Genomic DNA, 23598 nt, shown 5'->3' with positions numbered 1-23598 from the left:
ATGGATTATGAAGGTGACATTGCTTACAGTATATGTCTGTTTTGCTGGTATAGCTTTATCAAACCTATCTTTTAAGGACCTGAACCCCAGATCAAATAAACTGAGCACTCAAGGTTGCTCTGAAGATTAAGACTCCTGCAATCCAAATGGCAGGTCTTCCCTCCGAGGCTATAAGATCTGCTTGGTCCTTGGAGGAGCTCCCCAGTCTGAGAGATCAATCTGTGAGATCCGTTTACGGTTTCAATTTTTAATCTTGCACATTTCATACATATTCACTCTAGTACTACCTGACCACCAGACTACTACGAAAAGATGAGATGAAAAAAAATGAATGAAAATTAAACTATAAGTGAAGGAAGAAAGCTGCATGGACGTCATTTAGGGATCACCAGACATGAAAGCAGCTAACCCTGGGTTGTCCCTTGCTACCCCTGGCATCAGAAGTGTCTAAGACAAACGATGATGAGCATATGTTAAAAAATGGCTCCCATGAGCCTTGTTTACTTTCTCCAGCGCAAAGAGAACTGAGGCACAGGGATGTCTGTATTACAGGAGAACTACCAACAGCAGTAGTACCTTCTTGCAATCCTTCGGTGTTCTACTGTGTTAACTGGCCCCTTGCATGCCAGCCATTCACAGAAAGCAAAAAATGTTGGTATGTTGGCTGGGGATGTGAAGGCCTCTTCTTAGTGTTGGTGGGACTCATGAGGCAGTTTGAAGACATTTCAACTTTTACCTGCTAAAACTTACAACTCAAAAATGCGTCACAGCGAGTAAAAGAACTGGTGTTGCTCTTGTGGTGATGTTAACTTAATGACAGCATTGGGACATACATAAAGTCAATGCCTAAAAGGAGAGGAAGCTGGGTTCAGAGTCATCTTAAGGAATTGGGGTGCCCAGGCAAGACCTAGTATTGGGGGCTCTGTATAGAACAAATTATGATTGTTATATTTCATTCCTAATGACTCAAGCCCTTGTAATGCCAAACAATACTGAATTATATATTACACTTCAACGGTGTCACACAAAAACTGTTACATCTTTGTCTTACCCAAGACCCCAAAAATCCTTAAAATGTTACAGGGTAGAGAGCAGAGGCTTGGGTAGAGGTAGAGAGAAAGGATGAGAGGTTTAAATAAAGAAATAGTTTAGCCATGGGTCAAAGAGAAAAAAACTAATTTTCTGGTGTGTTCCCTTGAAAAGTAGGAGCCCTGTACAGTTGCCCACTTTGCACATGCCTTAAAACACCTCTGGCTGGGTTTTAGATGATTCAGTCATGTGATGTAGTGTTCTTTAAGGAGCTGAGGCTTCGACTTCTTCTTAAATTGGAGTGGTTTTAGGGCAGTGCTGATGGACACAGAGATGTTGTTCAAGATCCTGGATGCTTAGATGTAAAATACCTTCTGTCTTGTTTTTTCCGTTTTACACTTCTTAGTCAGTAGTCTTAAGGTGCCAGTCTATGGTTGTGCTAGGAACCAACAGAAGTAGTGAGCCTTTTCTGCAAGGTAAGTAGAAATGGTGGTTGTGATGGCGTTCTAAATAACGTAGATGGTTTTGAAGATGGTAAGGACTGGCAAGGGGAGTAAACTGAGTTCTATCAGGATGGGGGTGATATGATCATATTTCTCCAGGCCCTAGATGTGACATGCCTTGAAATGCCCTTGAGGTGTGCCAGAATGGAGTCTGGGAGGCCCTCGGGCAAAGCCTTAGCACCATCCAAGTGTGAGATAATGAGAGATTGAGCAGCAGTTCTGAAGTTGCTTTCTGGTATAAATAGTTCCCCTTACTTTAGAAGACAGAGCTGGTATCAGGCTGCTTTTGTGTGGCCTTGTGTTCCTTGAGGGTGAGGTTGGTATGCAGGGAATCCAATTAACTTGGCATCACAGTGATAGTTTGTGTTCAAGCTGTTTTGGTTCATGCCACAGGCACAGGTTTGTACTTTTACTTGCTAATTGTTCTTAGCAAATAAGAGGTGACAGTATGGAACCCTGTGGGATTCTGCCAAAAATAAGGATCTTTATGTGAATTGCAGGCTGAATCTACCCTGCCATAGTGCTGGCATTATTTTGCTCTATAGCAGTGTCCTGCTGCTCTTCACTATGTATGTGACATGGAACCTCAGGCACCCAATGGATCAGTCTAGGCACCAAGTTCTCCATCAATCTAGGGGGTGAATTGCCAAAAGAAAAGGTAGGCCATGGACGCAAGATTTCAGGTCTTATTGGGCATTTTTAATCATGTGTTTTTAAATAGTGATTCCTGCAACATCAAGCATTATTGTTAGACCTGTCAGCATTAGGGTGGTCTTCCCCCCAACTGTTTGCCTGCTTTCCTCACATTGTGTTTTATCTTTCCATTGACCTTAGCACTTTACCACTACTGACCAGTGCTAAAGTGCATGTGCTTCTAACCTAAACATGGAAACATTGAAATGTACGCAACTGGCATACTTAATGTACTTGTAAGTCTCTTGTAAAGTGATAAAACACATACCCAGGGCCTGTGGATTAAATGCTACTAGTGGGTCTGTAGCACTGATTGTGCCACCCACTTAAGTAGCTCTTTAAACATGTCTCAGGCCGGCCACTGCAGAGCCTGTGTGTGCAGTTTCGCTTCCACTTTGACTTGACATTTAAAAACCTTGCCAAGCCTTTAACACCACTTTTATCACATATACGGTACCCCTAAAGTAGACCCTCGGTAGCCCATAGAGCAGGATACTATGTAAGTAAAAGGCAGGACATGTACTTTTAATTTTTGCATGTGCTGCCAGTGAAAACCAAAGCAAAACACAAATGATGGATAGAATGCGGAACCTATCAAACATTCACCCCCAGTCACAGATCTGGGTTTAATCCATCGTTCTTTTGCTCACCATGCCACCCCAGTCTAGACCCAGCCATATGCAAATCAGTCTTGACCCTGTTCTGCATGGGAACAGTCCAGCCCGCACTGCCAAGCCAGGTCATTTCTGGACCGGAAACAAGCATCCTGGGATTGGTTTCAGGATTTCACCCTCCATCAACCAGGCTAGCTTGAATCCAGTGGCATAGTTAGCCCGGGACCCATGTCTGGGCATACACAGCGCACTTATGGCTTATTCCTCCCACAGACCAGCATTGAGAATTCCTTAATATACTTTTAAGCTGTAATTCTCAAACAGAAAGCAGTTGCTGCATCATGTTTCATACTATTGGAACGGTAATGATAAATCCTCTTAACTGGTAAAGTCGGATTGAACATTACTATTTTAGAACTGACATTTTTAGAAAGTAGGCATTTATCTGCTGTTACAGCTCTGGGTGTCTGCAGTCTGTTTCCAATAGACATCTGGGGTGGGAGACAGCTACCCTCTGTGTTTTCCCTCTAGAGAGCAACAAACTCAGGAAGGTTAGGTGTATCACAGCAATCATCTGCATTCATCTGTATTCTGATGACTCTTCCTGGGCAGAAAGGGTGGAGGGGAGCTGACACTTCCACCTAAATAGGGAGTGTCTCTCCCTACACAAAGGGGTGATTAGCACATACTGATAGACTGGATCCAGGGATTGGAAGAAAGGACCTCTGTGCACTTCAAAGACCCTTCTTTGAAGTCAACCGCACTTCAAAAGCACATTTGGGTACAAGACATGGGTCTCTGACCCTACCAAATCAGTATGCTACTGGATCTATGAAGAACCCTGCCAGGAGTAATGATTGCTGTACTACAAAGAATGCCACTCTTTTGGACTGCTTTCCAAGAAAGACTGTTCTCTGTTTTGATGAGATTCCCTGTTGCCAGCTAAATTCTGCCTTGCTGAGGAAGGACTGCATCCCTTTCACCTGAATCCAGAGTTACTCCAAGGGCTTGTTGGCTTGTCCCCTGTTCTCCTGCAGTTTCAGGGGCATCAACAAAGACTACCTGCAACCTACAGCCAGCCCCTGAACTCTGTCTGCTGTGAGTCATGCTCTGCCAAGTGGTGCCAAGCCAGTCCTGTCCTGGGCCCTTGGAAGTGAGTATCTGTGCTGCAAACCTAGAAAATCCATGCATCTTTGACTTTGTGCCCATCGGAATTGGCACATATCCTCTTGGCTCAAGTGCTTTGCCGCTGCAGCCCAAATCTTGGACACTGCATTGCCACCTGAACAATGCATTGTCCCCAAATTCTGATGCTTCTTTAAACATGTGCAGCTTCATGCCAATGCATCGCACCAACCCAGCGGGTTGACGATGATGCAACGCCTCGATGCCTAACACTGCCTGATCTTTGATGGGGCCTCAACGCATGGCAGGTCGGAACCAATGCATCATCTTCACCTCCTCGATCGACAGTGATGGATCTCCTCCCCTGCGCCACGCATCGAGCCCTCGAGGTCAACTCTTCTTCCATCCAAGGTGCTTCTTCAGCTAAGCCTGCATGGGTTCTGTAGCCGGCCTGCCCTCCATTGTGGTCGGCCTGAACTTTGGATTGTCCCCAGTCAATCACGAACTCAAGAAACTCTTTAGCAGTATTTTTGGTTTATTCTTTAAAAAATAATATTTCTACTTCTACTGATTGGACTTTTTGATTGTGTTTTTCTCATAAAAATATAATCTGTTTTTCTAACCCTGTGTGGTGTACTTTTGTGGTGTTTTCTTTGTGTTATTGAGTGTGTGTGTGTTGCACAAATACTTTATGCATTGCCACTTTAGACAAACCTGACTGCTCTGTGCCAAGCTACCAGAGGGTGAACACAGGTCACCTCTAAGTGGGTATCTAGCTTGTGGTGGTTCCTGCTTGTATAGAGTGCCTATTCTGACAACCAAAAACCCTAGTTCTAACAATTATAAATAATGTATGTTTCTATTAAATGACTTAATTGTACTCAGTTTACTTACAAGCTCAGAAAGCTAAGTTCAACTTGCTGTGATGTGAATTTGTGATCATTTTATTTCTACATTTGGCAGTGGCAACAATCTAATTAACTCAGCTGTCTTTACAGCAGTTCTTTAGTTGTGTCTATGTCTCAGTTGGAAATAAGGTTCCTGAACATCATAGACAATGGTCAAATAGGCTGTAGAAAGTGATTTACTGCAACCATTATTGGGGTGATTCTGGGTACATATTGAGATGATGTGGTTTAGTAGTTAATTAAGTTCAGTTTTAGCTTTCATCATTCCATCAGAGACAATAAGAGCCATAAGCATCTTTAAAAAGTCTTGGTATTAATATTTGGACTTTTATTAAAATATATGTATATTGTATTGAATTATTTTAATCTTAATAAATCCAACTGAGGTCACATTCAAACTAACGCAGAACAGGATTGAACCCTTGACATTAGATTTATGAGCCTGAATTAGAGTTTTGGGGAGGGGGTTACTCCGTCACAGACTTGACGCAATATTAGGCTGTATTATGATCCCATAATAGCCTATGGAGATCATAATGCTGCAAATGGGATATCACATGGGAGGAGAGCCATATTGATGAACACTTGAGCATACAACTGTTGTCCCGAGGCATTTTATATTACCTATGATAATTGCACCTTGGTAATTATGGAAGCGCCCCTGCCATATCTTGATGGCACTCTGGTCAAAACAAGGTAGTGACTGAAATACACATTTCTGGGTTTTCACAACTTTTGTTTTTATTTGACCCTCCACTTGATGCTCAGTTCTTAACTTAAATTTTACAACTTCATGTAATATTAACAGGTAGGATCTCATGTGACATCACCTCATGGGATATTATTGTGTCAAAGGTCATATAATGATGATATCACTTACTGTGATGTCATGGGGGTGAAAGAGCATGTGATGTGACTTCTGCTACCCTTGGCAGTTTGGTGAATTGATAGCCATGGACAGCTGTGTACTTTATGGAAAATTATAGGATGCCTAATCCAATGATATATCGAGATTATTTTGGCTGCCTGTAACATTTACAAAAATTTTGCTGTAAAAGAACACATGTACCTTAAAGGATGTTTTCACAATTTTCTTGGACGAAGACACCCATCCAAACAAATCCCTTGTAGAGGTACAAGTTTTCTTGGCAGGACATGCCAATGTATTTCGAAAATGTGCTGTAAAAAGCTCGCTTAATTCCTTCCAATGTAAGGTCTGAATTTACACATCACTGGTTTAGAATATGCGCATTTAACACTAAATTAAAATATCAATCTCCTATTTTTACATTGCACTTTGTGTCCAATTTTACCACCAACTAAACTGTTAGGAAAATTTGTTTGAGGTATGGTGGTTCAATCTAACACATTTTTCATGCATAATCAGTCATCAAAATTCAGCGTATTAAAGTATGCACTGAAGTGTTCTTCACCAGCTCCAAATGCTTTGCTTTTCAGTGAAAGAAGGCAACAGACAAATAATCAACACTAGGGCAAAAGAAATGGTTTTAATTTTGAAGTAAGAGAATCTTATCACATTAATCAGAGATAGTTGTAGGATGAAGGTCTTGTCACATTATTATTTCCATGCTTTGGACACCTCTTCAACACTTCTTGCTTCCATAATATTGCCCTCGATTCTGGTCTTGGCAAGGATTAGGCGGGCATGGGTTGCAGGGATCCACTAAAAAGACAGACAGTCAAGTCAATGATGAAACTAAAATTATGACATAATTTAAAAAGTTAAGTCAACTAGTATCTGCAATCTAAACATTTCTATTTGTTATAGCCTAAAGTGTATTATTCATATCTGAAGTAAACGTTCTCAGCGAACCTTCTCTGCTAAGCAAAAACAGCCAGTGAATTGAAAAACAACCATGGTGAAATTTAGCAAAATGTGAGATGATGCATATACAACCATAGTAAAAAAGGAGGAGACTCAATAAGCTTTTTGTATTCAATCCTGCAAAAGGAGGATACCAAGGAAGTGAGGGTGAAGGAAGGCCACCCTTACCTTTTCAGTGTTGTTTTAATTTAGGTGTATTTCCCTTTACACTCTTCTCTGTCTTCTGATGTTTGACTTGGAAAGCTTGTGTGAGGGTGTGTCAAGATGAAAGAAATACACTGGCTGGAGTTGTTTCCATGTCAAAGGAGCAGAAGGTGATGGGATATTACACCCTTGACAGCCTTTGCATCCATTCCGGCTGTCACTCCTGCCTGGTGCATACCATCAGCCTTTGTGAATTCCTTAGTTTTGTTTGCTGGTCCATCCCTATTACGCTTAGGGCCTGAGATCAATTGATGGAGTGTGCTCTATGCAGTATGTGAATGTGGTGGAAAAAAACTCTGCAGATTGGTTTGGGTAGTCACACTACTCCAATGTGGTAAGTTAAAACAACGAGGAAGCAAATAGCCTTCTTGAGCATGATGGCATCACAATGGTGCACAATAGATTGAAGGGGCAAGAAAATACAAGGGGAATCAGCACACTGCTGTAAAGGTACAAGCTGTAACATCACCCAAAATCCAGCTGAGAAGGTGGAAAGAAAATGAATAAAAGCTCCAAAACTGACTCCATTTTGCCACCCTTGCTTAACTAAAGGTTAAACATGAATCGCAAAACAAATTTCATGTCGGGGGTGGGTGGGAAGCAGAAAGAATAAGGAGATAAGTCCTGTACGGGAGGAGGATATGGGATATACCTGACACAATTAAAGTATGAGAAGTAAAATGCAACCTACTCTCAGATTTTCTGTAACTGTAACTATTTATCCTTTACCTTCATATTATTCATCACATAATCCTTGTTCTAAACATGACATTGTATTGGTTATGTGTGCTTTAATATTGATTATATGGAAACACTAATAAATAATTATCATCAAGGGGAGTATGACACCACCATATATGGCTTTTCTAGAGCAACAAACAGGACAGGAGGAAAAGGTTTCATTTAGTCTTAAGGAAATGTTTAAATATGGTGCTGCTGAACCTTTAAATTCCATTGAGGTTTACTTACAAGGTGCATAACTACTGTTGCTTAAAAGGTATTTACCAACTGTTTTAGAAAAATTAGCAAGGAAACTGACACTCATAATGAAGGCTTTAAGTCTATGACCCAGTGCTCCCCAAACGTTTTAGAGAGACAACAACTGTTTGCGACTCACCTAGTTTTAATTGACGCAAGGCAAACAATATTTTAATGTAACTTTAGCATTATGTGGAAGATCAGTGTAATTTACAACCAGCACATTTACCATTGAAATGGCCACTAAATGTACTCAGACATAGAGTTTTACTGATAAAACTATATTGCACACTAATGATAACGTTTGGAAATTGGTTTTCAGTGAATATCGTTTTTGCATTACCAAGTAGAGTGTGTTGATTTGTTTTGATCCTATTAAAATCTTATTCCATCATACTTCAGAATTACATATAAATGTGCTTCATTTTTGCTTTCATAAGAATGTACACAATCAGTTTACAGGTAGTTACATATTTTGGTATGTTACAAAAAAATGACATTCTATGGCTTTTTCTTTCACACTCCTTGTACCCCAGCAAGATCATCATACAAATCACTTTACTTTTCCTTCGTTAACCATAAAGCTAGAGGAGCATTAAACACTAATTTCCGTGTTACAAAATAGACAGCACTTTGTCAGAAGCCATAGCTTGACATTTGATCTCTGTCTTTGAAGATAAATACAGATTTTAAAGACATTTTTATTTAGTTATTGGTTGGACTTTCACAACTCAAAAATATTGGCTCACTATCTACCAGTGAGTTGCACCCAACACTTTGGGAAACACTGCTATGACTCATTACTTAAATATAGGCTTATACAAAGGGAATTCAGTATATCATTTATTACATCTTGCCCCTATGAAAGCAAAGAAATTGTAAGGTTTGGAATATTAACAAAAAGGTCTTTTATGATAAAAGTGTGCACTTTAGAAGTTATAACATCTTAGGACCCTAGATACATTTCAATTTTATCATTAATTGTTTTATCTGAAAAGAGGAACTTTTTTCAATTCTGCTATAGCCTTATAGCCCGGTGTTGAGGGCTATATGGGTTGTTAAAGGCCCTGAACCCATGTTATAGGGCCAAGCCACAGGAGAGGGTCTATAATGAGGGAGAGTGGCTTTAACAACCTGTATAGCCAGAGGCAGAAGGACTAAAATGCTATTAGGACAATCCACTCACTGAGAGTATAATGTTTTAAATTAGAAAGGGAGAAGCAAGAAGACAAACATTGCAATGTTGGAGAAGAAGGCATATACAAGCCATTTTAAGCTCAGAGCTACTTCCTTAGCTTCAATGGAGCTCTCAACGTTCCATTGTTCTAATACACATTTGAAGTTTTGGAAACTGGCCCAAAAGGCCAATAAAAAAATTTTTGGGACGATTATTAGGTGGTGGAATGATAGCACCATGGTGGGTCCTGTCCTGCCTGATTTTAAGTTCACAAGGTGAGGACAACCAGTTCTTCCACTGCTGTTTGCACACAGATATTCCTCCTGCAATTTCTCCTACTGAAATCAGGAGGAAGTTTCTGTGCTAAAACAGGCCCATGAGGAAAAGGCTGCTGTAATTCTGGGACCAGCATGTTAGTCCCCATTTTTATGCAAGCTATTCTTGCTGGGGTGGAATAACCAGTCAGAATCAGTGTTTCTGGGCATGATCATTTGGGAACCCGGTACCATGATACTTTTAGGCATGGTCTTGTTGTTTAATACTGCTGATGTGAAATAGAAATTCTAACCTTTAAATAAGTTATGCCTTTTTCCAGAATTCAGTGCTTCCTAAAATATGTATTCTATGACGGAAGAGCATTTAGGACATTGCTGTTCGAGTCAACAAAAGAGACCCAGGCAGTGGCATGAACCTGCTGGACGACCCCTGTCCTGTCATTCTCTAAGGCTGCTATGAAACCTGAATTACTGTTTAATTAGTTTTTCCTTTAAACATTTTCAATTCTACTTTCCTATTAAAATTGATGATTTAGGTTTATTCCAAATACATAAAAAATGGCTTCTCTTTTTAAACCTACAGGTACATTTTCACTCTGCCTGTTTGCAGCCTAAATTCCTAAGTAGCCAAATGTATGTTTTGAATTTTTACTGATCATATAACAGTTCTTGAAAAAATGAATATGTTTTTATTTGTGATAAATAACTTTTCACATAAAAAAAGCCAGGAGACCACACATTTTAAAATAGTAATTAATGTTCCATTATGCTAGTATGAGGGAAACAAATTTGATGGGCAGTCTAGGCATGTCTCATTTTGTCAAGTCAAATCAAATATTCTTTATTCAGCAAATTTTGCCGTAAAAGCTGCAAGCTGCACTTGCAATAATCCACAATAAGGAACATAATAAATAAATGTCAATAAAGTTACTTGGATAAAAATTCAATAAAATAAGATCTGTCAAAAAAATTCACAAAATTCATGAGAGAACAAATACAATGGACACTCTTAAAAACTTATTCCAATGATATGTCTTCATAACAGTTCCTTATTTTCATAGCTATGTTAAGAATATTTAGGACAGCATGGCAAAATTCTAAAGTCGGCAACCTGTGCAGGAGCTTTAAACCTAAAATGTGGTTTCTTACACTTAGGCAATGCCATATTGAACTAAGAAAGTTTGTGGAGAGCCGGGAGTAATGCGCAAAACGGAATAATGTAACGCGTGCTCTGGTTAGTAATATTATTACATCTTCATGGAGGTAATGTGCATTACCATGATTTTTGGGTTGGGAAAGCTATCTTGAAAAGCATTTTATTTAACCTGAACAGGGTTAAAAAGTAACACTGATATGATTTTTCTATCCAACACAATCTGGAAAAGCTAGTTTTAGATACTGAACATAACTAATAACTGTGCCCAGGTCAAGTGCGCCTTCAATTCTAGACTCCCTACATCTCTCCAGGAATGCATTTTTGATAGCTGCTTTATAATTGAGGTTACATACTTGTGGATTGGTGGTAACCTCAGCTATATCAATGCTTCTGCAGGTATTTTGCACATAGGCGATCCATGGAATCCTGTTAACGTCATCTAATGTTAAGCAGTCAGACAAGAACTGACCAGGATTGCCTCATGGTTTCTCCAGCACTTGATCAACAATAGGAGTATGGCTAGCTTTATTTGATCCTCAATATAGGGAAGTCCCAATTCCTCTTAATTTGTCAACATCAGCACGTGGCGGGAGGTTGGTGTCATCAAGTAACAACTATCTAACTTTTTCTCCAAATTAGATTTTTCACATTATCAATTATTTGAGAGCAAATATTTTTGACAATAGGTATGTTTTATATTAAGCTTCCTGTTTTCAGGACTTCTTACACTATCAACGTCGCCCCATATGAATAAAATCAAGGGCTGGATTATCTGGTCCTCAAAAGGTAAACCATGTTTCAAAGATCACATCATATGGTCACATGGAGGATTGTGTTTTTGAAATTCCTGGCCCTGACCACGGTTGGGCTGTGAAAGAAATAGCCTGCCATGAAAATAAAAGGTTGCATGATAAAGATGACTGCATGCGGCTGTGCTTGCTGAAGGTAATGCTTATGGTAATTTCAAGAAAATCAACAGTAAAGAATGGACCATCAGGTCATAAAACGGGCCCACAAATAGACAAAACCTGGTTCACAGACTGACCTGTCAGACCTGCCCCACAGGCTAGTCTGACCCAGCCCTAGACACTTCAGAAACAAATCCTGTTCACGCTGAATAACTTTCACTTACCTGGAGCACACTTCTGTGTGTTATCCTGGCACTGTGGCACGGGTGCACATGCTGAAATGAGAGAAACGAGAGCCATAGTGAACCCAAGTACTTCTGTTTTTTTCATAAAAATCTATTCTAAGCGGTTTATAAAAACATAGGAGTCCATTTTAACGTTGCCAGTCATACCAATTGATCATTTGGTATTGGGGTAGTCATATTTAGTGGTGTCAGATATAATTGCAGCTCCATTCTGAGTTTTCTGCTTGATAATAGGGATATCCTGCATTATCAGTGCTTGCACAGAGTACTTCAGCATACTTCAGAAAGAGGAAGAAGACTTTCCTCTTTCTGATCAATGTTCCCAAAGCAAATGTTGTCAGATTGTTTTCCTGGCAAAATGTGCACAAGGCATTTTCAGTTGTGCAGTAATTTCTCATGTCTTGTGATGCAGATTCTTGTTCAGAAACCTTTTATTCACTCAATGTTACTCTAACTGATTGGGTAAATAACAATGACTGAGAACTGGGAGGAAATATTGCTGGAGCTCTCTTTTTGTCTGTGGAAACGATGTACTTCTTCTAAGGTTGGTATACAAACTTCATTTTGACAATCTGGAATATCAATGAATCAAAACTGATAGCATACCCCACATTTCATGAACTATATGTCGAAGAGAAAATAGCATTGATAAAACATACTGGAAAAGCATTTTTATAGCTGTTGCATGTTAGAGCAGGGTACACCAGAAAGCAAAGACAGAATATTTGATTTGGGAAATTTTTACAGGCCAAATGTAATTGCAGCAAGGAAGGCATTTACCAATTAAAGAAAGGGAATAATACAAGAACTTGTATGGTCATGGAATGAAGGTTTAATTATATAAATGTTCAAGGGCTATTGGCCCTAATTACACATGATTGAATATACATGTCTAAATTTACTCATACACTTTGTGGTACGTTTACCATTCTTTTCTATTCACCATTTCTGTGTGCATGCCTACTTGTCTCTACCCCTTGAAAAAAGGTGTGGAGCCAAATTTATTAAAGTATTGATGCTGCTAGCAACTTTTTACATGTGGAGAGAGACCTCTGCCACCTTGTTGGAGGTCTCCCTCACTATGTTGGAGATCTCACTTTGGTAGAGAATATGGAAATGTAAAAACATTTAATAATCTTTACAAATATTTTACATTAAATATTCATGTAAATTATTTTGATATCTTTATATTAAATGTAGAGCAAAATACTTAATGTTCAATTGAATATGTATTTAATGTATATATATGAATTGTTTTTAAAGATTAAAGGAATCTACATAAAATAAAATATTTATATTTATTTATTATGTATCAAAAGTTAATATAAGTTATATTTAGATTTAGTGAAGTTAATGTAATTATTTTATTAAAGTTACTTTTATTTGTAACTTTCAAAAAGTTATTAACATATTTTATAATGCAGTATTTATTTTTACTTGTTTATATTTTTAATATTACATTAAAGTTATATATATTATTAAAAAGTCAAAATAAGTTAATGTGTTAATAATATTTACTACTACATTTTATTTTAAGTCCCTGCCTCCATCATGTTTTTTGTAGGAGGCAATTGCAGTTCCTAAGAAGAGCCTACTTGTAGTGCTAGACTTACTCCAAGGCTGGGCTGGTGTACATTTACACTCTCTTGCTGTCTTTTGGGATGTAATCACTTTAGAAGTGTAGTTTGTGACTAACAATGGGCTTACTTTTTCGTGGGTGGGTGTTTGTATTTGCATGCCCCTCCCTACACCCCCTCTTATGCTTTCCTAAGCTCTCCTCACTCCTTCCTAGATCCCTCCCATTTTGTGGTAGCTCCTCCCCATGCCCCCCCACTCTCCTTACTCACTGCCTCGTGTACTATTAAGTACTAAACTTACATGTGTGGAGATCTCCCCAGATAAAAGATAGAAAAGATGGAGGTGGAAATTTACACCCATAAGTTTGTGAATTGAATTTTGTGGAAAGCAATTAGTAAAACTATGTAAAATGAAGCTTGTGACTCAGGTCCTACAGGTTTAATCCAGGCGCTGGCCCTGGGCTAAGTTGTACTTATGGCAATACATTTGTTGCTTCTAGTTTAGTTAATGATAGAGCTCACCAATATAGGGAATCTTCATCACTTATTTGAAACTCACATTTGCATTTAAGATTTACAATATCGAAATACAGAAGGTGATCACTTGCAGTTCACAGGGCTTTTTACTAAGAAGATGTCCAGTCACTTCTGAGATGCGTCAAGGGATCTAGTAACAAGTGTAAACTTACACATGAGTAAATCTACAAATGTAAGTTTATTCTTACACTTTTGAACAACTTTATTACTTTTGTCTATTTACCATTTACAAGTGTAAAGTTACTCAAAAGAGTAGATTTATGTGTCTCCACCCCTTGAAACAAAGGGTTGAGCCAAACTTAGGTGTATTAAGTTGCTACAGACAAAAAGGAGCGGTAGTACATCCAGCCTCCCACTGATGTTTCATCACTTTCCCATCGAAGATAATGGAGGAGGGACTGAAAATAGAACCTCATGAAGTAATCTTATGAAGTAATGTTAAATTTAAAAACATTATTTCACCGTTATAAAAATAAATATTATTCAGGGATAAATCTGATATTTTAATAAACATTTATTATTTTAAAAATAAATTACAATTTATCATGAATTTCTACAATTTATTTACAGAATGTTTACTTTAGGTGGGCTGTTTTTCATTTTTGTTTGAAACATAGTTTTTGTTTAATTTAATATAATTACAATAAAGTATTTTTTTTATTATTAAGTTTATAGTAACTGTTCATATGTATGTGAAGTTCACCACCACTGGAGAGTGTCAATGTTTATTAAACCTTAAAAAAATAGAAAAGTATTTGAATGTAAAATATTAGTGTTAAATAATTTTATATAGTTATCTGAAAGATAAAACATATTTTACAATGTTATGTAAATAAGCCCCTAATTTAAATTTGTAGTTCATTTCAACTTCAATATTTTATTATATTGAATTTAATTACAATTATTTTTAGGGTTTAAAATTTAAAATAAATTCCTACCTAAAGTTAAAACATATATATATTTTATTTTCTATTAAAGGTATTTAAAGTAATGCATAAAAATAATTACAAGTGCTTGAATAATTTTTATTCAAATAATGTTACATTTTATAATGTAAACAATGTCAGTAAAATATATTAGATTAAATGAAAAGTGTTTTATGTTTAGATTTTGTAGAACTAAGTGAAACTTTTTTATATGGTTAACATTGTTGGAATTGTCTAATTTAACTTAACATTATTTAATTTGGGTTTTATTGTAAACTTCTACCTCCATTATTTTCTATGGAATGGGTTTGCGGTACCAGCAGCTGGGTTTAAGATTGGTGAACATAGGGTTTAAATAAGGTAATAAGTCGATGGAATGTAAATGAGAATTGAAAATATGTCAGTAATGGGTATGTTGTGGAACAAATGTAGCATATTCATATACGAACACTTCACTAAAAATAGGAATGCGTTGAATAGGGAAAGAAATGAAATACGTGCAATATACATCAAGTTAAAGAGGTTGGAGCCAATACGACAGGTATCATTGTGGGACTGCGCAGATGTACTTATCAATATATAAGGTGATGTATGTGTATAGGATAATGATTGTACAACTATATTTTGGACTGGTTATATTTCAGAATAACAAACTGTGTAACATAACTTTTCAGCTTTGAGAAAGCAGTTACTGCAAAGCCCATGCTGACTGTTGTTACATGAAGAAAAATGATTGATGAGATGTTAATTAATTATACACTGAAGGCCTCATTATGAGTTTGGCAGGCAGCTGAGGCCGTTTGCCAAACTCATTAGGTCGGAAGACCGCCAGTTCGGTCTTTCCTCCGCTGACCCTATTACATTTTCCCACTGGCCCAGTGGGAAACTACCCACAACATTGACGCCGGCTCATAATTAAGCCAGCAGTAATGTTGGGGTGTGTCCGGTGTGACAACACCCGTCGTTCTTTTCAGTGCCTGTAATTTAGGCAGTGAAAAGTGTGACGGTGCTGCCCATGGGGGCTCTTGCACTGCCCATGCCAAGCGTATGGGCAGTGCAGGGGTCTCCATGGGGTCTCAGCACCCCGTCTCCAGCAGCCTTTGCATGGCGGTGGAACCGACATGCAAAACCTGGCAGACACAGGAGTAGTAATCCCCAGGTCAGCGCTGCTTGCAGCTTTGCCCTGGCGGATTAAGATGCCCAGCGAAAAAGTGGCCGTGCTGGCTGTAGGACTGTGGCACTTTCGCCATGGTCATAATGTGGCTGTCGGACCGCCAGACTCGTAATGAGGGCCAGAATCTTGGGTATCTGAACTACAGTCACTACGTGATCAAAATACATAGGAAGCAGAAGAATGCGAAGGATCAAATAATATTCAGTTTATCCCTCTGATTTAGAATTTAATCAAACAGGGAAATCCAATATCTGCATACTACACAATAAGATGAAGGAGTGTCCTGCATGTTATAATTGTATGTGTAAAACGATTTTACCCAAATTGTCGTTACTTGGCTATAGTATACTGTTGTGATGTAAGGCTTCAAAACACACTGAAGTCTTTTTAAAGATGTACCTGTGAAATAAGGTGGCATACTTTTAAAGAGGGTGGGGAATATGGCGAGCAATATTTGGGCTTCTGTTATACAGGACATCCTTCTCAGAGATGAGCTATGCAAAATTACTAATTTCTCCGACTAATGGGCCACACTCTCTTCCCTCACACCCCATTCTTCCAGTAGATCAAACCTCGTTGTGCAAGAACATTACTCTTTTCACTGCACCATTCCCTTTTCATTAGCATACCTGACACAACTTTCTGCTATATAATTGATTCCCTTCACACTAACCCACATCTTCTTCACCTATGGCTCATATTCTTGTGCTGGACCGCATCAAAAAACTATAACTTCTCCTACTAGACTTATTACACTAGACTGCACATCCTACAAGACCACATGTCCTTCCAGTAAATACATCACTTTCCATGATACCATATAACTTCATAAAAGGCAACACCTCCTTCATCTAGGAGACATCTCTTTTCCCAAGAGAATACTTAGCTGAAAATATACAAATAACTATATTGCCAGATCTCTCATGCCTAAAAATATTTACACATACAAAGACACTCACACCAACAGCCCCGCTGTAACTAAAAGGCGTAGATACTACTGCATGTTTCACCATATATAAAGATTTTCACTCACTAAGTTCACAATTGATGACACACACATGGAAGAATAAAGGTACAGATACTTTCACACACACTCACACACACACAAACTTGAGGCAACACATGTTTCAGTCCTGAGGTTTTACTAGTTTACACAATCCATCTTGGCTCTTGTAGTGTTGATATCCATTTTAAAAATATGTGGGACTACACCAAATGACAATATTTGGACAAAAGAAAGCCCAGACTGCACAAGTTTGTTTTCATCTCTTTCATGGGACTGATTTGGATACTAATACAGATAAAACTGTAAAAAACTGTATGCTTAGAACAACTTTTTTATTGAATTAAGTGATGCTGTTGTGATATTCTTGTTGTTCTTATCACATTCCTGTTTCTTCCAAGTGATACTGCATCAATGCTGTGTGTGCCTTCTGAACAGGACTGGATTGTGAACATATTGTTCTCATAAAATAGGTTTAAAAATTTACAAAATTCTGGGGCATATTTACAAGAAATTGGTGCATCAGTTTTTGCATCGGCCTGCACCTCCCTAACTACACCATATGTGTGCCATATTAACAATACGGCGCACCATAACACACATTAGGACAATAGTTTCACAAATGTTGTCGCTTTTGTGGAGCTTTGTAGGATTAGCACCAAAAATGACAGCGCTAATCCTGCAGAGTCAAGGGAAGCTCATTGAACAGAATGGCAGCATTAAAAAAATGATGCTAAAAATGGCACAGTGAAAGCTTGTAAATTTGATTGCAGCATGTTTACGGGCCTTTCTGTATGGGAATGGCCCCCTTGTGTACATTATGCCCGGTGCAGGCATAATGTGGTGCAGGAGGTTACAAAGTGGCACAATCCTTGCATTGTGCCCTTTGTGTATATGGCATGGGTAAATGGCCTACTTAACGCCACATTAACATAAAAAAATAACAATAGTGTGGCGCAAAACGGCGCAAGAGGCTTGTAAATACGCCCTTTTATTTGGAGAAGATTGGAATTACACTTATACTTTTGACACACAAGCTGGTGTTCATTAGCGTTGCTTTAGTGTCTTAGGAGAAAGCAGCACTTTTGAAGCCCTACATATACCTACATTTGGAAGAGGAGGGTGAAATAAAATAGGGTGCATAATATTTAACACACGTGCCCTGTGTGAAGCAGGCAGAGTAGATATGTCAGACTGTGTAAATGCATGTTTAATGGACTGTTCTAGATGGCCAGCCACAATAAGGAGTTGCACCACACCAATGCATACTTTAGGGCGTGCAGGGTGGAATATGTGTTACGCTGCTCTGGTTGTTTACAGTTTCAGAGCTGTTTCTTTTTAGATTGTTTTCTAGAAGTCAGTCAAGAAACTGGAGTAACTTTGTTATTTTAGGGCTTTCTAAGTAACCTCCATTACCACTCCCATCCTGATTCTCTGTGTGGGTTGCGACCCCACTAAATATCCGCAAAACACACTGCTGTTTCACCTCTTCGAAATCTTAATTTGGTGAACTTTCTTCGACACATCCCTTTTAACACCTTCACCTTATCCTTTCCGGTAACACCCTCTTTCAACTTTATTATAATTAGACTATTTAATTGTAAAGAACAATGTCCTCTGATGGTTGTTACTACGTAATGTGCACCAACCCCACATTTGACAGATAAATAAATACATGACACCTACAAACAAATACCTTACATCATGGGGAGTTTAAAAACGTTTGCAACTAATATGTTTAGTTACGGACTTACATTTGTCCTTCTCCACTTGAAAGGGGCATATGGCAATGGTTGCTTTAAAAGTCTTTTCTGACATGCATTTATAGAATTGTGTGGTCTCACAGACACACAGCACGTTCTACTGCTCCTTGGCATCCATGAAGCGTTGTATGTCAGAATGACGAGAACAAGCAAATCTTGAAACAAAAACTATTTTGGCCTAGCTGTTGAGAGCCTAATCATCCTAAAGGAAGTACATATATATGGAGTTATGTATTGTAATCCTAAGATTACTTTTAAACACTTTATGGTAGTTTGGTATCTGATATTTTGCTGCAATATGTTAGTGTGATTGTAGTTTGCCCCTGATATGCTGGTAGCACACTCCAGAACCACAGAGCAAACCTATATTTAACCTTGCCAGACTACATAACATATGGTCATCCTTCAGAATACATTTAAGTTTGACTAATAAATACGAGACCTGGCATAAGAACAATTGGATAAATGTAAGCTTTAAAGAAAAACACATGTAGGATTTTATCTGTATTTGGTTCCAGAGTATGTATGTCAAAGCTGTACAAATGGGATACTAATGGTTGTATCTATCAAACAAATCCTATTTTCTAAGGGACAAAATGCAGAGAGCTATGAATGGCTTCATAGCAAACATTTGGAAAGATCTATTTTCTATATGATTCAACTACATTAAGACAGAAACCATGAAAGGTTAGTGTTTATGACTTGTATGACGAGGTCATCGCATTATGCTCATCTTATTTGTGGGATTTACCTAGATGAAGTGCTATTATATTCAGTTTTAGATGGTCTTCACTGAAATAAGGTGCTCTGATGCATCTATGGGCATTAGAGGGGTTTAGCTGGTTGGCGATGAAACAATGGCATTTGCACTTGATGCGGCAAAACATTATGGAGAAACAGTAAGGGGCTACGAAAAGTGGTGTTGCATCCAGTGAAACGCCACTTTTCTTGGGCCCCTTGGTGCCCAGCTACCGCCACCATGTGTGCGGCATATTTAAATTACGGCGCACCATGGCGCAGAGTAAGGGGCAATAGCATCATTATTTTTGATGCTATTGATGTACTCTGCAGGAGTAGTCCCAACATTTTGGCTCTAATCCTGCCGAAAACATAGGAGCCCATGGTATTCAATGGCATGCCCCCTTTTAACGCCTGCTCTGACCAGGCTTTAGGAGCGCCAAAAAATATGGTGCAAGGAAATCATTTCATTTCCTTGCGACATTTTTTTTGCCCCCTCTAATGGAGGAATGCCCCCTTTGCATCCATTATGCCTGGTGCAGGCAATATGTTGCGCAAAGCGTTGCAAAGCGATGTAGTGCATGCATTGCACCACTGCAAATATGGCACCCCATTTGTGTCTATCTAACGCCACATTAGCGTAAAAAAATGACTCTAATGTGTCATCAGAATGGCGCTAAGGGCTCTTAAATCCCACCCTAAATTATTATGTTCACCGAATTTTCCCCTTTCCCACGTTTAGGTGAACTAGCGATCTACCACGATCTTTTGGAGGTGCAGAAAAATGCGAGGAATAAAACACGGTTTTGACTCATTTTATTCACTCTTTAAATCAAGGGTTCTAACAAATTTTGACACATGGAAGAAATTGCGTGACACTAGATAAATCATGTAATCTCCCTTTGGCTGACATTTTAAAGATATCTGTAATATCACATATTCGTGTAGTCTAAGCAAACCTGCTATACTAATATATGAAATCCCACTTGAAGTACATGATCTGTAGTTATATCCAGGCGACAAGTAACTACCGCGCTCTATGGCTCATCGGCTTGACTTGCTCTATGTCAATACACATACAGTTATGGGGATAAAGGCAACCTTCTCATACTCAAAAGCAGCTAACCTGTGTTTATCTACATCCTGACAGAAATAAATTGGGAAACTAGTTTTGAAGCAGGACCCTTAATAGTGTGCTAAGGGCCTCCTTAAGAGTTACGCAGAGTTGTATTTCACCAATCCATTGTGGAATTACCACCACTTTTCAATATTATACATATTACTGGGTGGTGAATTCACCAGGCAGCATTACCTGTTTGTCCACTTTTCTACCTACCATACTCAGGTGGAAAATTTCAACGCTAAAGGGCCCTGAATTCCTGGAAAAACGTGGTAAAAAATTGGTAGTTCCTGACCTGTGAGGCATTCCCCATTCCAGGCATCAAACATGTAATGTCCGTCAAAGGGGAGGTAATGCTACATCGTAATCCCCGTCCCGCTGTTATCACGTCACTTCACTGGCTCCTAAGAGCTGTATCTTTTTCCTACAACATGAAGCCCAGGTTGAAGCATTGATAAGAGCACGCCATCACTTACGGTCCTGACAGGGGTTTGTCTGTTGGCAGGGATCATTGCACTGCGGCTTCTGGTGGTGGTGTCCTCCGCCCTTGGCAGACATGGTTCCCTCGGGTAGTGTGGCACTGCCTGCTTGAGGAAGAAACACCGGATTCTCCGAGCTGTATTTGGTCTGTCCAAGGGTACTTCTTATATACACCGGACAGTGACTATCCAGGTCAAGAGGCCTGCCTCACATTCGTGAGAGCGTCTGTCATTCCGCACTAACTAATAATTATATAGCTGGTGTCGCAATTATGCACCTTACACCTTGCCACCCTAAAGCTCGGGTGGTTCCTAAATAAAAAAAATGTATGCAGCCAGGAATTTAGGTCTCGTCGATTCATTATTAGTTCACGCTTTTCATTTGCATTATTCCATTCTCAAATAGGTTCCTATGAGCATTTAATATGCACTTCAGCGCTCTTTGGAGTTGTCTGCTTAAAAAAAGAATTCACTTCCTCGTGCCCCGTTGATGAGCTAGTTTGGACACAAAGGAACAGAGAGTGTCATTAAAAATAATTTTACAGTAGGTAAAGGGTGGAGATGGAAACGCGTGTGCTCGTACCGTGAGGGTGGTGTGTGTAATATGTATAACGATGTAACCCGCGTGACCAGAGTGGTTGGTAGTTGTCAAAAGGACCCTTAATGTATCTGTAAGTTCGAGTGTCCATTCTTTAAAGGTCTGCGTAAACATCACAGCCTGTTTCCAAACTGCTTATATAATTTGTGAACAAGGGAACAGAGGTTTGTGGAATGGAAATATTTTCCCGATCACCCAATTTAACCGCGAGTGGCGAGACGGATTAGAATTCCTTCCCAAGAAAAATATTCCTCTTTATTTCCTGGTCTCGCAAGTCAAGTACTCCGTTGGTCTTGATTAGTGTTCGTTTAGCATTTTTCTCAACTTCACCTACGCTATTTATGGAGCGAACACATGGATGGAGAATTAAAGAGGAATACGCAATATCTATGGAAGAACTAAGAGATATGTAAGAGAAATTCATAGACACGAAAGATAAACTCTGAGAGATGTAAAAGTAATGATGTATGACTGTTGCTAATTCATACTACTTATTGTTTAACTTTAATTGCATCTCTTATCAATTTTGCTCCAATCTGTAAATATTTTTATAAAACCCCCAATAAAAGCTTTTATTAAAAAAGGAAAAGCTTCAGGATGTTGAGTTGAACGAGAAAGCCGTACTTTTCGGGTGTGTGTTGACTGAGAAAGTACTAATGCATACTGACTGGCCAGTGTTATATTATGTTAATGGAATTTCTCAAGTACATGTTCAAAAACAAGGAGCCCATCAGAAGGGGCATAGCTATCAATAACGCAGAAGGAGAAGTAGCTAGGGGTCAACAGTTTGCAGGCCCTCTACTCCAACATTATCCCTGACATATGATGCATAACCATGTCATATGATACTTACACATTGGACTCAACAAATAATACTAGTGTTTAGCTTGTGCTGGAGGTTTCAGGTGGATGGCACTAGCACTCCTTTTCGAGGACCAGTACTTTATTCATCATCATACTTTGACTAAGAACAAGAGAGAGAAAGGGAAGACAGAAGAAGAAAGATAAAGGTTGGGGAACCATGAAAAAGGAAGAAAGACAGGATGAAAAATAACCTGCAAGAGTGAGATAAGGAGAATAGAAGTAGTGGGTGGTGGAGGAGACGAAATGAAATCAAAACAATGTAGTGTTGGTATTTGCTAACTGGAATTAATGCAACACTGGCAACAGTTTACTGAAAAAACTTTGAGCACCTTCACTTATTGTTTTACAAATTAAGCACTGAAGGCTTAGAAACCGGCCACACAGACCAGGCATGGATTGGCCATAGGAGGCAAAGGAAATCCAATTGTAGAATGAAGGGCTGCTGATAGGGATTAGAGGTGGGGGACCCCGAGGTCCTGTTGGAACTTCAAGCCCATAACAAGCCAAGCTTTCATGTGGCTTCTGCAGTACCCTTGACTCTGAGCTCGGGATGATCGATATATTGAAAGGGAGATATTTTCTCCTAAAAAAAATCTGGGATCAGTTGCTGCTTTGTATTTTTTGAGACAGGTTTAGACATTGTCATTGAGTCTACCTCATCCCTCTCCTCAGCGATAATAGCGGGGCTGTGTGCTTTGACTTTTAACCCTCCGTTGATTAAGTTGTAGGCTTTTTTAATTAAATATTTTTAGGTTGAAGATCCCTGACTGTGCAAGTGCTGGCTCCACAAATGTTGCCCAACCTGTTCCAGGGAAAGACACTGAATACCATCCGCTTGGTATCAGTTTTAACCCTTATATTATTTGTGGAGCAGCACTGGACCCCCGATTAGGTGTTTTTTCTGGATGACACCTTACATTAGCACTGGCAGACACAAGCTCTTATTGGAAGTATTATTGTGGTGGGGAGGACTGGATGGTGAGCAAGCCAAACCGACCCCAACACTGGCTGCTTTTGTGCACTGTGAACCTCGACCCTGCAGTACTGAGCCTATTGCACCGCCACCTCGCCTCACACGTAGCTTCTGCTTGCCTGCCTCCCTCTACCCAGGATGAGGCGTTACGGCCAGAGGTGCCTGCCAGGTTCAAGTCTTGGTGT

General features: G+C 39.1%; 1 long non-coding RNA gene across 1 annotated transcript; it reads right to left on the bottom strand.

The window, feature by feature from the left end:
- Nucleotides 1-6356: 6356 nt before the first annotated feature.
- Nucleotides 6357-21142, bottom strand: LOC138300818 (uncharacterized). Its single transcript, XR_011205015.1, has 3 exons — nt 20976-21142; nt 11641-11691; nt 6357-6556 (listed from the first exon to the last, which is right to left on the bottom strand). It is a non-coding gene; the product is annotated as an uncharacterized lncRNA (long non-coding RNA).
- Between the last annotated feature and the right edge of the window lie 2456 nt (nt 21143-23598).

Source organism: Pleurodeles waltl, chromosome 6 (assembly GCF_031143425.1).
Source record: "Pleurodeles waltl isolate 20211129_DDA chromosome 6, aPleWal1.hap1.20221129, whole genome shotgun sequence".
Taxonomy (NCBI): Eukaryota; Metazoa; Chordata; class Amphibia; order Caudata; family Salamandridae; genus Pleurodeles; species Pleurodeles waltl.
Note: the sequence above shows the minus strand (reverse complement) of the source record. Positions and strands in the feature narration are given on the sequence as shown.